Source organism: Pseudochaenichthys georgianus, chromosome 18, assembly GCF_902827115.2.
Source record: "Pseudochaenichthys georgianus chromosome 18, fPseGeo1.2, whole genome shotgun sequence".
Lineage (NCBI taxonomy): Eukaryota > Metazoa > Chordata > Actinopteri > Perciformes > Channichthyidae > Pseudochaenichthys > Pseudochaenichthys georgianus.
In genome coordinates this window covers 17747650-17760622 of record NC_047520.1, presented here as the reverse complement: position 1 = coordinate 17760622, position 12973 = coordinate 17747650, and positions in this window count along the sequence as shown.

Sequence of the window (12973 nt, the reverse complement as noted above, 5' to 3'; positions counted from 1 at the left end):
CCACTAAACTGACTTACTTTATTGACTTATTTTATGTTATGTAACAAAATGATAAAATCTCTTCAGCTTGTGTTACTGCCTTATTTCAGGCTTCTTATCATGAGCACGAAAAGAAAAAACTATCAGGCAAGGGGATGCTAAAATGTTTAATCATTTCCAGCTTGTATGACTTATCCCATCATATATTCCATATACTTAACGTTACTAAAAAGGTCTAGAAATGGACCGACAATAATCAACAGTTCCGTCTTATGAAGAATGTGCAGTGCGCTAAATGTAAGGTGCTTCACGTCAAATACAAAGCACAGTGTCAAATAGTAAGCAGTCCAAACAAGGCTCGTCTGCCTGAAGTGATCCAGCACTTCATGGAAGCTTTTGTCGGCCTTTTTGTTGTCTTTTGGCAAGCTCTCATAGACTGAGGGCAAAGAATGTTGAATTCAATCAAGCACACCATAATTCCTCGCAGTGTATGAGTGGGGCTGACTCACAGCTCCTAATGGCTGCTCATAATCAAGCACCATGATTAAGCACTTGGGGAAGTGGGCACACAGTGAAAATCCTTTGGAGATGTCCTTTCCCTTAGAGCTAAGTACACTCATTACCTCACGGTAGCGGGACGTGGGTGCTTCATTAGCTTTTATGCCGAGTTGCCTGTATTTGCTCAGAGTTTTTCTGATTTCCATACAGTGAAAAAGGCGCTCAAAGAGCCCTCCACTGTAACAGTTAGAAGTCTGTATGCTGGCTAACTGGGAAAGTCTCAAACTGTAGAAATTGAGAGTTTCATGGTCTCACTCCAAGCAGGAAATGGAAGAGTGATTTGGACCAAAACCATCAATTTCCAGCACTAATAGTTTTATATAATACACTTTGAAATTATGGAGAAGGGCATGGGAACTTCAGTAAAGCACAAACGACCAGCCTGTAGCTCTGACATTACAGACGCTTTAGTGCTCTCATAATCTTTAACTATCCCCGCAGAAACTATGCAATACATCAGCTCCTAAGTTCTACTGATATAAGGCAGAACATGGACGCACTGATACCTGGGCTTTAGGTATCCGTCCGCTACACAGTCCATATTCAATACTAGAGTTTCAACGATAAGTATGAGGAAGAGAACATCATTCATTTATGTGTAAGGATACATCAGGCGTTCCTAACTTCTTAAACTAAAATGTACCAATAAATACTTACATTTACAGAATCAGTAAACATTAGAAAAACAGTAAGATACAGCACCAACAACTTTTAAATGTAGCAGCACATTAGTTGAACATTAAACAAGGATAAAAACTCCTATTGTCAAAGAAACCCAATTAAAAACCTGCAACAATGCAAAAATATTTCTAACCCAAAACCAGATGTGTCTTTCTAGTGGGTAAAGTATAACATAATACAACTTACAATAAGGATAAATGTACCTTTGATAGGTCATGGTCAGCACAAAGTAAAGAGAAGCTCTCAGGATTGAAAGCAGACTAATTATAAAGTCAACATTGCGTTGCGTCTGGCGGATGACTTCCTCCACATGGCGAGCTTCATCAGATAACAGACAGATGCTTTAGCCTCACAGACTCATTAGCAGAGGCCATGGAGGGTCTGAACCAATAACTACTATCTGACCACAGCCATCTGCATCCTACAAACTTTATCAGAAATGTTTGCAACACAAGTTGAGTGCCATCTAGTTCCAATATACCATAGACAGAGTAGAGTGACAAGAAAATATCTCAAATCAATAAAAGGCACTACGCATAAAATATAAATATAAACCTCAAAATAAACATCACTTTAAGAGTTGCATTTCAAACATCTATCTATATTCTTAAAATGTTATTAGAAATGTGTGCATTACAGGTAGAGTGCCATCCAATTCCAATATACTGTAAGCAGACATTGCTATGGCGATGTCTCCATCAGTCACAAAAATATTATCTCGATTGATAAATAGCACTGCAGTTAAAGGGACAAACACACATTTCCGATGTTGAATTGAATTGTCCCTTCAAGTCAAATGTACTGTTGATTGACTACATTGTTTCATTTATTCCAAGCTACTTCTTAAATTACACTAAAAATACAAGTAGTATATACAGTGACAAATATGGATATAGTCATTTATAGTAAAGATGAATACATCTCGAAGCCATTGTTAAAGAGTTACACTTCATAACATCGACACAGCCATCTGTATCTAAAAAACATTAGAAAAGTTTGCACTACAAATTGAGCACCATTTATTTCCATTTGCAGGCAGACATCTCTAAAGCCAATATCTAGCACTAATGTGTGTGTCTGATTTTGAAGTAGAATGTCCCCTCAATTCAAATTCATTACTTCAAGTTATCTTTCGTTCAAAATAACAAATGATATAAGAAAAACAGACAAGGTAGTATTTTGACCAGTCAGTATATAAGTTGGATGAGGTCATTTCTAAAAATAAATATATATCTGTAACCCATTGTTTACGAGTCACACTTCCAAACATTGACACATCGCTCTGTGCATCGACAAACAGGAAGAGTTTGTAAAGGGTTCCTGCAGTTAATCATCAATGGGAGTTACAATGTGTCTACAAATTCAGACGTTGCAGCTCTGTGCATGCTCACACCATTGCCTTGAGACAAAGGGGAAGATGGATGGCCATTAAGTGTTTTCTGAATCATATTACAGTCTGTAGATTATAACCATTATAGGTAATGCTCCTGGCAAAAAGATGAGTCTAATTAGTTCCCTCTTCAACTCTGCTCATCTTGTTGACACATTCATGATACATCGTCTCTTTAAAATATAGAGAAACAAGTGGAATGCCACTTTAAATCGAGTGTTTTACATCTTCCAATCTGTTTACCCTTGTCATCGTAATGAGACTTGAAATGCTTAAATGGCTCTCGAAAACGATTTATTGATGACGATTTACTTAATATTTGTTGGAGAGAGCTTGGCCAGAGAAACACTAGAGAAATACTCCAGAAACAGTGAGCTGCCATGACTCTTTCACATCAGAGACATCTTCCATCAACAGCGAGCCGTTTTCCTCCTCAAAATATGGATTTGATGATACTCATCTCTCACTCCAAAAATAAGCAGACAGATGCCTGACAAATGTCCCGATATCTATCAAAGCACTATCTCCTTGTCTTGTTTTTTCCATCTGCACGCAGCTGCCGACGATACATCACTGCCTTTGATCCCCACTGTCGAAATGTCTGAATGTCACACAAGTTTTCATACAGGTTGTCAGTGTGTGTTGTGCATGTGGCACGTGTAAAATGCACGCAGATCTTTGAAGAGAGCAGCAGCCTTCTCCAGAGAGGGATAAATCCAATCCATTACCTGGCGGGGCTCAGGGTAGCTCAATCGATGGTCTCTCAGTGCTGCTGATGAACTTCCCTATCTGACAAGGTGTATCATTCAGACCTGTCTCAGAGAAACTCTGTCTGGCATCTCAAAGCACCATGAACCTGAAGGCCACGTTTTTATACCCGAGGGAAACTGAGCAGACATTGTCAACACGTCCACAACACATTTGTGATTCTGAATTATCTCCCCCAGCAGTAGCCTGAATGCATGTGCATCCATCATGTCACATACCTTCACACAACGCATGCATTAGCCCGTGCATGGGTCGAACATAAACCGTAATTATATTCAATCACCCCGAATAAGAAAACACTGAATAACATGCTTGAATCTGGACTCATCTACTATGTTTTCTTATCGTCTAGCTGCCACTTCCCTTCAGCCGTAAAGAAAAAAAAAGGAGGAGGATGGAGAGATGGATGAGCAGTCAGTGTAAAGGAGGAGGAGAAGATCAAATGGCAGGGCGGTTATGAGATGTGTGTCTGATGCCTTTTCAGGCGCCGCTGTTTTGGCTGCCGCACCAGTCAATCACGATTACAATGGCGAGGAGAGATGGGAGCAGCGGTGCAGAAAGAGCAGGAGTGATAATTACAATGCAAGGGACAAGATAATGGGAACACGCTGCACTCTCCCAATCATTTCATGTATCAGCTGCCGACTGACCCGCCCTTCCACTGACAACCAGCAATCACGGGTCATATTTGTGAAATCCAAAATGGATTAATTTGATGACAGCGGTGGCGGTTCTGATCTCCATCTGTATGCACCGGGTTATTGTGCACAGTTTTTGTCAAATGTCGAGGAATATGTATGTACCTTTCCTTGTGAAATAAGCATATGAGCCTGACATTATAACTGTAGGGTGAAGAGGAGAGAGGCCATGCGCTCTGGACTGGAAGCAGCTTGTTGGCATGCCAATCACTGGTCATTTATTGTTGTTGTTCAACACAGTTTTGCACAACAAAATGATGTTATAGACTTGTCTATAATATGTTGCGCATGAAGAGGCTAATCAAAACCATAGTGCATCGCTGTAGTGAATTGTTCTAATTTGCTTCAGGAGAAATGCAAACATCAGCAACAAAACAAAATGTGAATAAGCTAGGACACCAAAACCTCAAGAAAACATACTCCATCATCTTTGACTTTTGAGCAACAACAATTCAGTCAATTTGATGACTGAAAAAATACTAATTATGTGTCTGAACATCAGCCATAAAAAGCCAAAATACTATCCATCTATAAACATGTAGTTCCAGATTCAAGTATCAAAATAAAAACCTTAAAATCAAAAATTGACTTCACAAAACGGAATACTACAGCTAATCACAGATTCATCCTAATCCGTGTTTATCACAACACTGATTTACACTTCAATTCTTCTGCAGCCATATTCCATGTTATGCAGAACATGTTATCCCCATGCTCCTTTTCAGTATAGTCAGCTATGAACATTAATCATAAGATCGTCTAAATTAAATGTACCATAAAGCGTTAAGAGGCCTAATGAAAATTAAGTTGTTTATGATGTGCATGATTACGAGGGTATCTTCCTTTAGTGGAAGTGCTCGAGATGAGCAAGGGGATTTGATCCATTTGGAAAGACAACTCTGATCCCACTGTCACCGCCCAGAAGCATTCAGGCAGGGTGAGAGACACCATCAATCATCGCTCTCTTAATGGGAACTTCCATCTAACAGTATTATTTATTTTTATGTCATAGCTTAGTTGTTCTGTATATATTTGTTTTATTAAGCCTTTGAACAACGGCATGTGGTACCTCTATTTTAGAATTAAATAACCAATATAACACTATATAATGACTAGATTTATAGCTTTTCTATGATTTGTCTTTTAGTCAATAAATTCAAATGACTGATGATTATTAATCAAGAATCTTATTTTGAATTTATTTAGTGAAAGCATCAACGGTCAACTCTAGATAATGATTTAATAAAAAAAAATATTGTGATTTATAATTGTCTTAATATGACCTAGGCAACAACATTCCCAGCGCTACTGTAAATAATGCGTTATATGCATAAGAACATAGGAGCAAAGCAATAAAAACAGTTAGTACGGAATCTTTGAGAGCATTAACAGTTTCTGCCTGCACAATGTCAATCAACTGATCCTTGCAGCCAAAGCTGTTCACACAAACACACGACGAGTGGGTGATGAGATTACAAATTATATGCATCCACGGTCTGTTTAAACAAGTGTCAAAGATAAGGTTCGACACTTTTCCTCCTTGGTATCAAACAAATGACAATGCTGCAAAGCCATTTCATGCCCAGAAACACTGAGCACACTTTAAATGACTGAAGGGTAGATCACCTCGATGACCTCAGAGTCAAGGTTGGACCCTCGCACAAGGTATGCAAACTAATATAATGGACACAGCCAAATAGGATCAAGAATCCACACACCAAAAATAATGATACAGCTAAAACAAAGTGTTTGTGCACACATGGAGGTCTGCACACTGGGTAGAGACAAAGGAAGGTGGAGGAGGTAGAGCCCACACATTGAAAGCAGCTCCAGGGAGAAACTAATCCGTGTTATCAACACTTTTAAGCCTGCAGACTTCAGAGCCATTTGCTAACGCTCCCCTCCATTTGTACTTCGCCTTCCCTTTCACATGAAGACGCTCGTGTTTCCACCTGAATCTGTGACAGACTGCAGATGGTTTCCAGGGAGACGGCAAAGCAACGCTCCCAAATGCACAGCGATACAAAGCGTTACGCCCCATTTCTGCTCCCAGGCACAAAGCTCCATCCTGCAAGCTATACTCTAACCCGTGTTTACCAACTCAGAGCGAGGAGAGGGTGCGCTCTCTCTCTCTGTGTGTGTGTGTGTGTGTGTGTGTGTGTGTGTGTGTGTGTGTGTGTGTGTGTGTGTGTGTGTGTGTGTGTGTGTGTGTGTGTGTGTGTGTGTGTGTGTGTGTGTGTGTGTGTGTGTGTGTGTGTGTGTGTGTGTGTGTGTGTGTGTGTGTGTGTGTGTGTGTGTGTGTGTGTGTGTGTGTGTGTGTGTGTGTGTGTGTGTGTGTGTGTGTGTGTGTGTGTGTGTGTGTGTGTGTGTGTGTGGCCTAGCATTACTATAATTGTGGAGACCTAAATGTTACGAATGGGTGAAGCAGGTAGGACTCAAATGCAGAATAACGAAAAGCGAGCTTTATTAAATAAATTAAAGCTGTGGCAAAACAAGGCAGAATCCAAAATATCCAACACCAACGAGCAGCACAAGGAACACAGACCGTGGAATGACATGGAGGGGAAACAATGAACCGACATGGAGCACAGGGGAAGACTAGACTAAATACACAGAAGGGTAATCACAGAACAAGACACAGCTGGGCAGGGGAGGAGAAACACAAGGACAACAGGTGAACACAATCGGGTAATCAGGGAGGGAAACAGACAGAAAGCAGACAGGCAGGAAACGGGGGTGAACACTTTACACAATAAAACCCAAAGACAAGAAAAACACCAACACAGACAAAACTACAAACGTGACATAACATGAGAATCGTGACACTAAATCTGTTTACGTGTGGGGACTCGCCTCCCTTATGGGGACAAAATGGAGGTCCCCATGAGGGGAATCATTATTTTTAGGGTGAAGACTTGGTTAGGTTTAGGTTTAGGGTTAGGTTAAAGGTAAGGGTTAGGCATGTGTTGGTTATGGTTAGGATAAGTCTCCATGAAATACATGTAAATCAACGTAATGTCCCCTGAAGTGATGTATACATGGGGGGGGGGGGGGGGGGGGGGTGTGTGTGTGTGTGTGTGTGTGTGTGTGTGTGTGTGTGTGTGTGTGTGTGTGTGTGTGTGTGTGTGTGTGTGTGTGTGTGTGTGTGTGTGTGTGTGTGTGTGTGTGTGAGAGAGAGAGAGAGAGAGAGAGGTTTTTCACAAAAACTCATGTGTTTGCAAGTGCCATTTAATCCCTGGATCTTTATAATCCAATACATTCATATAATATTATTCATACTGTAATGCTGCCATTGAGATATTTTAATATCATTTTCATCAGGTCAACTTAATTTAAGATGCAAAAGAGGGAAACTTAACCCTTTCATGTTTTTGTTTTCTAGCCTCAATGCATTTCTAAAGGTTAGTTAGACCAAGCACTCACCTTAACATGTAAAGCAAAGTGATATTTATTTGTCAATCCTCGATGAAAGGCATTAAGTGAGAACGAATCCAAAGGAGATGAGGTTTCAGACTACCACACCAAAACACAGAACCATCAACTTTCACAAGGCATTACAGTTAATGTCAATCTTTATAAACAATGGTTTAACCTTGGGGGTTAAGCAAGTAAAAAATATAATGATTTTCTTTTTAAATTGATCTGCTGAATTCAGAACACTAACATGCACGATTGTGTGAAAAGCAGGAAGAATATGGATAGCACAAAGAAAAAAATATTTCCTCAGCTAAAAAAAGGATTACATTGTAGAATTGCAATTACAAAAACACAAGGAGAAAAAGTTAGCAGCAAGCACTTTCTCATGAAAAACACAGTTTAACTTCAGTGTTGTCTTTTGCTCTTTACAATATTATAATCCGAGTAAAAGCTTTTTTTTAAGAACCCCCTTCCTCCATGATATTAAATTGTTGAATGTGCAGAGAAAAAAATAACATGCAGCGTCATGTCGTCTTTGTCTATTATCCTGTATTTCATTTAGGAAATATAAAATGTGAGTTCTATGAAGAAAGATGTGGAGGTACTGTATACAACAAACATTTCCATATAATGCCTTTAACCAGCAAAGCTAATTCTATCAGTGTATCTTCTGTGAAGCTGCTTTATGCGCATGCCACTCCTCCTCCTCCTACTCCTCCTCTGTTTCCCCGCACCATGCAGTCATTACTGTGATATTGTTTCATGCAGGAAGTGGAAGAGCTTCACAAGTGTTGCTGGTGGAAACTGGAGAGAGGCTTCTGCCAAACAGCCTGAGGCTGGAAGGAAACAAAACCCAGTGCCGTAATGCCCCCTAGTGATGAGTTATGATAATGCAACGTGCATTGAGACAATATTTACAGGTGCAGCAATTAAAATACCTGGACTATAGGTAAAATACATGTTGTGATTTCTTGCTCCAAAGTATCTGAAAAATATATTTATCGCACAAAAACATCCATTAGCAAGGTAACATTACTGCATCAAAATAACTAAACTGGCTGTGGCCACCTTTGCAGCTTCTTCTCTTTCCTCCATTAACCTCTCCCTCAGGTCTAAAATGTGTTAAATCTCCGGAACAGACTACACCCTGCTGTTACTCCTCCCGCTCATATTCAGGATCCTCCACCTCACAAGTCCCATTCCTTAAATCTTCCAGATAAATCTGATTTCACACCTTCTTCTGCCCCAAGTAAGAGGGCCACTACCAATAATCCTGTTTCCTGTCCTGTACAACAAGAACAGAAGCTCCACAGGCTTAGTTAGTTTGTGTGTGTGAGTGTGAGTGTGAGCGTGAGTGTGAGTGTGAGTGAGAGTGAGAGTGTGTGCTACTACAGGCAGGAAAATATAGAAAACACTGCAAGGAAAATATTTGAAAAAGCCTGTTAACTAAATAATAGCAAACATTTATTTTTATATTAACTCAAACGTTTGTGTTGAACTAGAAAAATGCTTCTGCAAATACAATCTCAACCTCTATATAAAGCAACACTAAATCTCAAACTTAAATGGCTGAAATAAATCACTTTGTCAATCCTCCTTAAATGTAAACAGCAGGGAATTTACTGAAAAATTCATGACTTCACAAATGTAGCCGTCCCCTAAAGCAACAACAATAAAAAATACTGCAGCAACAAATACATTTAAATAGAAGGCAGGCAACACGCTCCTCACAGCTGAAACAGGAGAACCACAGCTTTAGCATCAGCACTGCAACATACAGCTCAACCTTTTTACAATTTCCAACAACTGTGACCATCACCAACCCCCAAACAGCCACAGCATGAATGACTCCTAAGCAGGCACATGCACACAGACATCAAAGCTTGAGCCCTTTTTCTTCCTCCAGAGAAAGTGCCCTTCTTATGGGGTGCTTTTATTTTCCTTTTCTTTTTTTTCAATAAATGAATATATATATTTACTGCTGTTTGCGCACAGTTTCCCTTTCCAAAAATATATTGATTGAATACAACATTTAAATATCAGGTCGGGAGATTAGACAGTGAAGTGATGAAGTGATGAAGTGACAGTGATGAAGTGACAGTGATGTCCACAGCGGTGTGGACATCACTTCAGACTGACAGGTAGCAGCACCTCCCACTTTACTTTCCCATGTTATGCTGGCTTTTCTTGGTTTGTCTGAAGATGAGTGGTGATGAACAAATGACTAAGCTACCAGTGCCTCGAGTTTACAGCTAATTCGCCAAAATACAAAAACAAATATAGTTAACTAGGGTAGGCTACTAGCTGGATAAGTTAGCTCAAGGTTTAGCTAAGGCAATTTATCATGGGCATACAGGCTAATGTACTGTACTTAAGGGGAGACACTAAAGGGGAATACGGTAACATGTGTATCTAATAACGTCATCACAATCGCCACATTGTTATGCAAACTAGAGAATGCAATTCCTGAAGAAATTGCTAGTGGGAATGCTTTATGCTGAAAAGCTGACGCTTAACTTCTATGCTGAAATGTAATGTGTAAGAAGAAAGTGAAGAATTTAGATTGAAATGATACATGAACACTGGGGGCTTGAATGTGTGATAAGAGAAGAAAATAAATTAAAAAGGGCTTGGAAAAGCAGCAGAATATTTGAACTGCAAACTTTCTAACTAACTTGATGGCGAATGATCTGTCGCCATGCCATCGGCATTTGATGACATCCCACAATACGCTTAGATGCGTTGATGGCTGCATCGTTACCAAACCTGTGAAGTTGTGGGCCGTTTGGAGCATTTTCACTGAAGTTATGTGAAAACCGTGTTTCATGGTGAGCATTGTGTTGCCATGGCAATGGCATTTGAAGAAATTTCAAAACTATCCCGTAGATGTCTTCACGGCTTGACTGTTAGCACACATGTGAAGTTTGAGAACTTTTTGAACATTTTCATAGGAGTTATAGCGACATCGTGTTTTATGGCGAGGGATAGGTTTCCATGGAAACGGCATATGATGACAACCCATAATTGACGTAGAGCTGTTGAGGGCTGGACCGTTAACCATTATCTGAAGTCTGGTGCCGTTTTGACCCTTTTCATAGGCATTACGACAACATCGTGTTTTATGGCGAGGGATGCGTTTCCATGGAAACCCTATAATTGACGTAGACCTGTTGAGGGCAGGACCATTAACCATTATCTGAAGTCTGCTGCTCTGAGCATGTCAGTTGGAGTTATGACATCATGTTCCATGACACAGGTGTTTATATTTGAGCTAACGATGTGTCCAGAGATCAAAGGTTTCCATGGTGATGTGCAGTAATCAGTGAGAGGAGAGCATTTTCACTGTTCTGAATGAGAGATAAACCTCTTACATGTAAACGTTTTGTTGAAGATATCGTAACAGATATCGGTGAAATTTCAAAGCGTGAAGCATGTCAAGGAACTTGAGCATCTGAAGTGTAATTTTTGTGTACTTTCGGGTTAATAATGTGGCCTTTTTGGCAGATTAACTAAAGGTTAATTAACCCTGCTGTGGTGGGGAAAGATGAGGCTGAATTTACAATGGGGTTTAAATGAGAAATGTTGAAAGTTTTTGTCACTTCATGCCCTCAAGAGGCATTTTGTTTAATTTGTTTAGCTTAATTTTTTTTTTTTTGTCAAGCTACGAGATGTTTTCCTACGTTTCTCATGAAAAATTATGTCTCAGGAATGTAGGGTTTGGGAATTATGGCAGGTTTAAAATAAAATATGAAGGCAAAATTAAATCTGTCCTCCAGTTGTGACATCATGCACTCTAAAATCTGAAGAAGGCCTCTTTACCCGGTGTCTGTACAATGTTTAATATCTCTAAAAGTATGAATCAGATTTTAAAGTTGTGTTACACAAATAAAGTCAGAAAGATGTGTAACATTTTAAAGTTGAAATGAGGTTTCTGAGTGAAAGTATGAAGGAACAGTTAGCAGTTGAAGTCGCATGAAGATTTTTCAAGTCTGAAGAGTTTCTCCATTGACTTCCATGTTAAGAATGTGATGGGATATATCTCTGGAATTATGAAATTTGTGAATGAGAAAAGTAATAGCCAATTAGCCATCGATTCCCGACCGAGCTGAACGTTTTGATATTTGAGGAGTTTCTGGGATGTGGAATGTGGCAGCAGAAGAGGCGCAAAATAACCCGGCGGAATAATAATAAAGAATGTTGTGCGTAGAAGAACAAGTAGTTGGAATGCTGTATAAGCGTTCCCACTAAATTAGGCGTTAACTAGGCCTAATTAAAATGCGCTAATTTACATGCAGTTACCAAGGCATTGCAGGTGAAAAGGATAAAACTAAAAACAAACAAAAAAACCTTATTTATATAGCAGTTACTTACATCAAGTCAGTATTTTCCCCAGAAATGTTATGTTTAAATATGCAGATTAGCTTTATATCTATAGATGAATTCCGACATGGTAGTAAAACGAACACCATTTGTGTTTTCTTTCCATTAGTGTCACGGATGAGTGAAGGAAGCAGGACCCAAATGCAGATAACTCTTGAGAAACCCTTTATTTCAAGGATACAGATAAATACCGAACAGAACACTCTCCGGTGAACTCCGTCACCAACAAACAAAACTACAAACGTGACATAACATGTGCATTGTGACAGAACCCCCCCCCTCAAGGGACGGATTCCAGACGTCCCTAAAAAAAAAAAAAAAAAAAAAGTCCAAAACCCCAAGCAGGGTGGGCGGAGGGGGTCCGGAGGACGGGTCTTGGGGTGACAGCCCAGGAACACAGCGGAGGACCAGGAAGGGGTCTCGGGCGGACGGCCCGGGGGGCAAGGTACAGTCCAAAAAGGGGGATTCGGGCGGACTGCCCGGGGACAAGGCAGAGAACCAGGAAGGGGTCTCGGGCGGACGGCCCGGGGTCAAAACAGAGTCCAAGGTGGGGACCATGGAGGACCGAAGGCAGCGGCAGGAAGAGTCAGGGACCCGAGGGCGAAGGCAACGGCAGGAAGAGTCAGGGGGCCGGGCCCGAGGGCGAAGGCCGCAGCTCTCAGGGGGGCCGGGCACGAGGGCGAAGACAGCGGCTCTCAGGGGGCCGGGCACGAGGGCGAAGACCGCGGCTCTCAGGGGGCCGGGCTCGAGGCGAAGACCGCGGCTCTCAGGGGGCCGGGCCCGAGGGCGAAGACCGCGGCTCTCAGGGGGCCGGGCTCGAGGGCGAAGACCGCGGCTCTCAGGGGCCGGCTCGAGGGCGAAGACCGCGGCTCTCAGGGGGCCGGGCTCGAGCCGGTTGTCGACCGGACAGGATCAGGAGGCCGGGCAGGAAAGCGCTGATGGGCCCGTTCCGGAGATCGGGCAAGGACCCGGTTCGGCCGGACAGAAACCGGAGCCGGTCGACAGGCTTCGGCAGGATCCCCCACGGAAAAGGACCAGGAGTTGGCAGGAACCCCCGGCGAGACCGGTGATGGACATGGGGCTGGCAGGGCCCCCGGTAGCA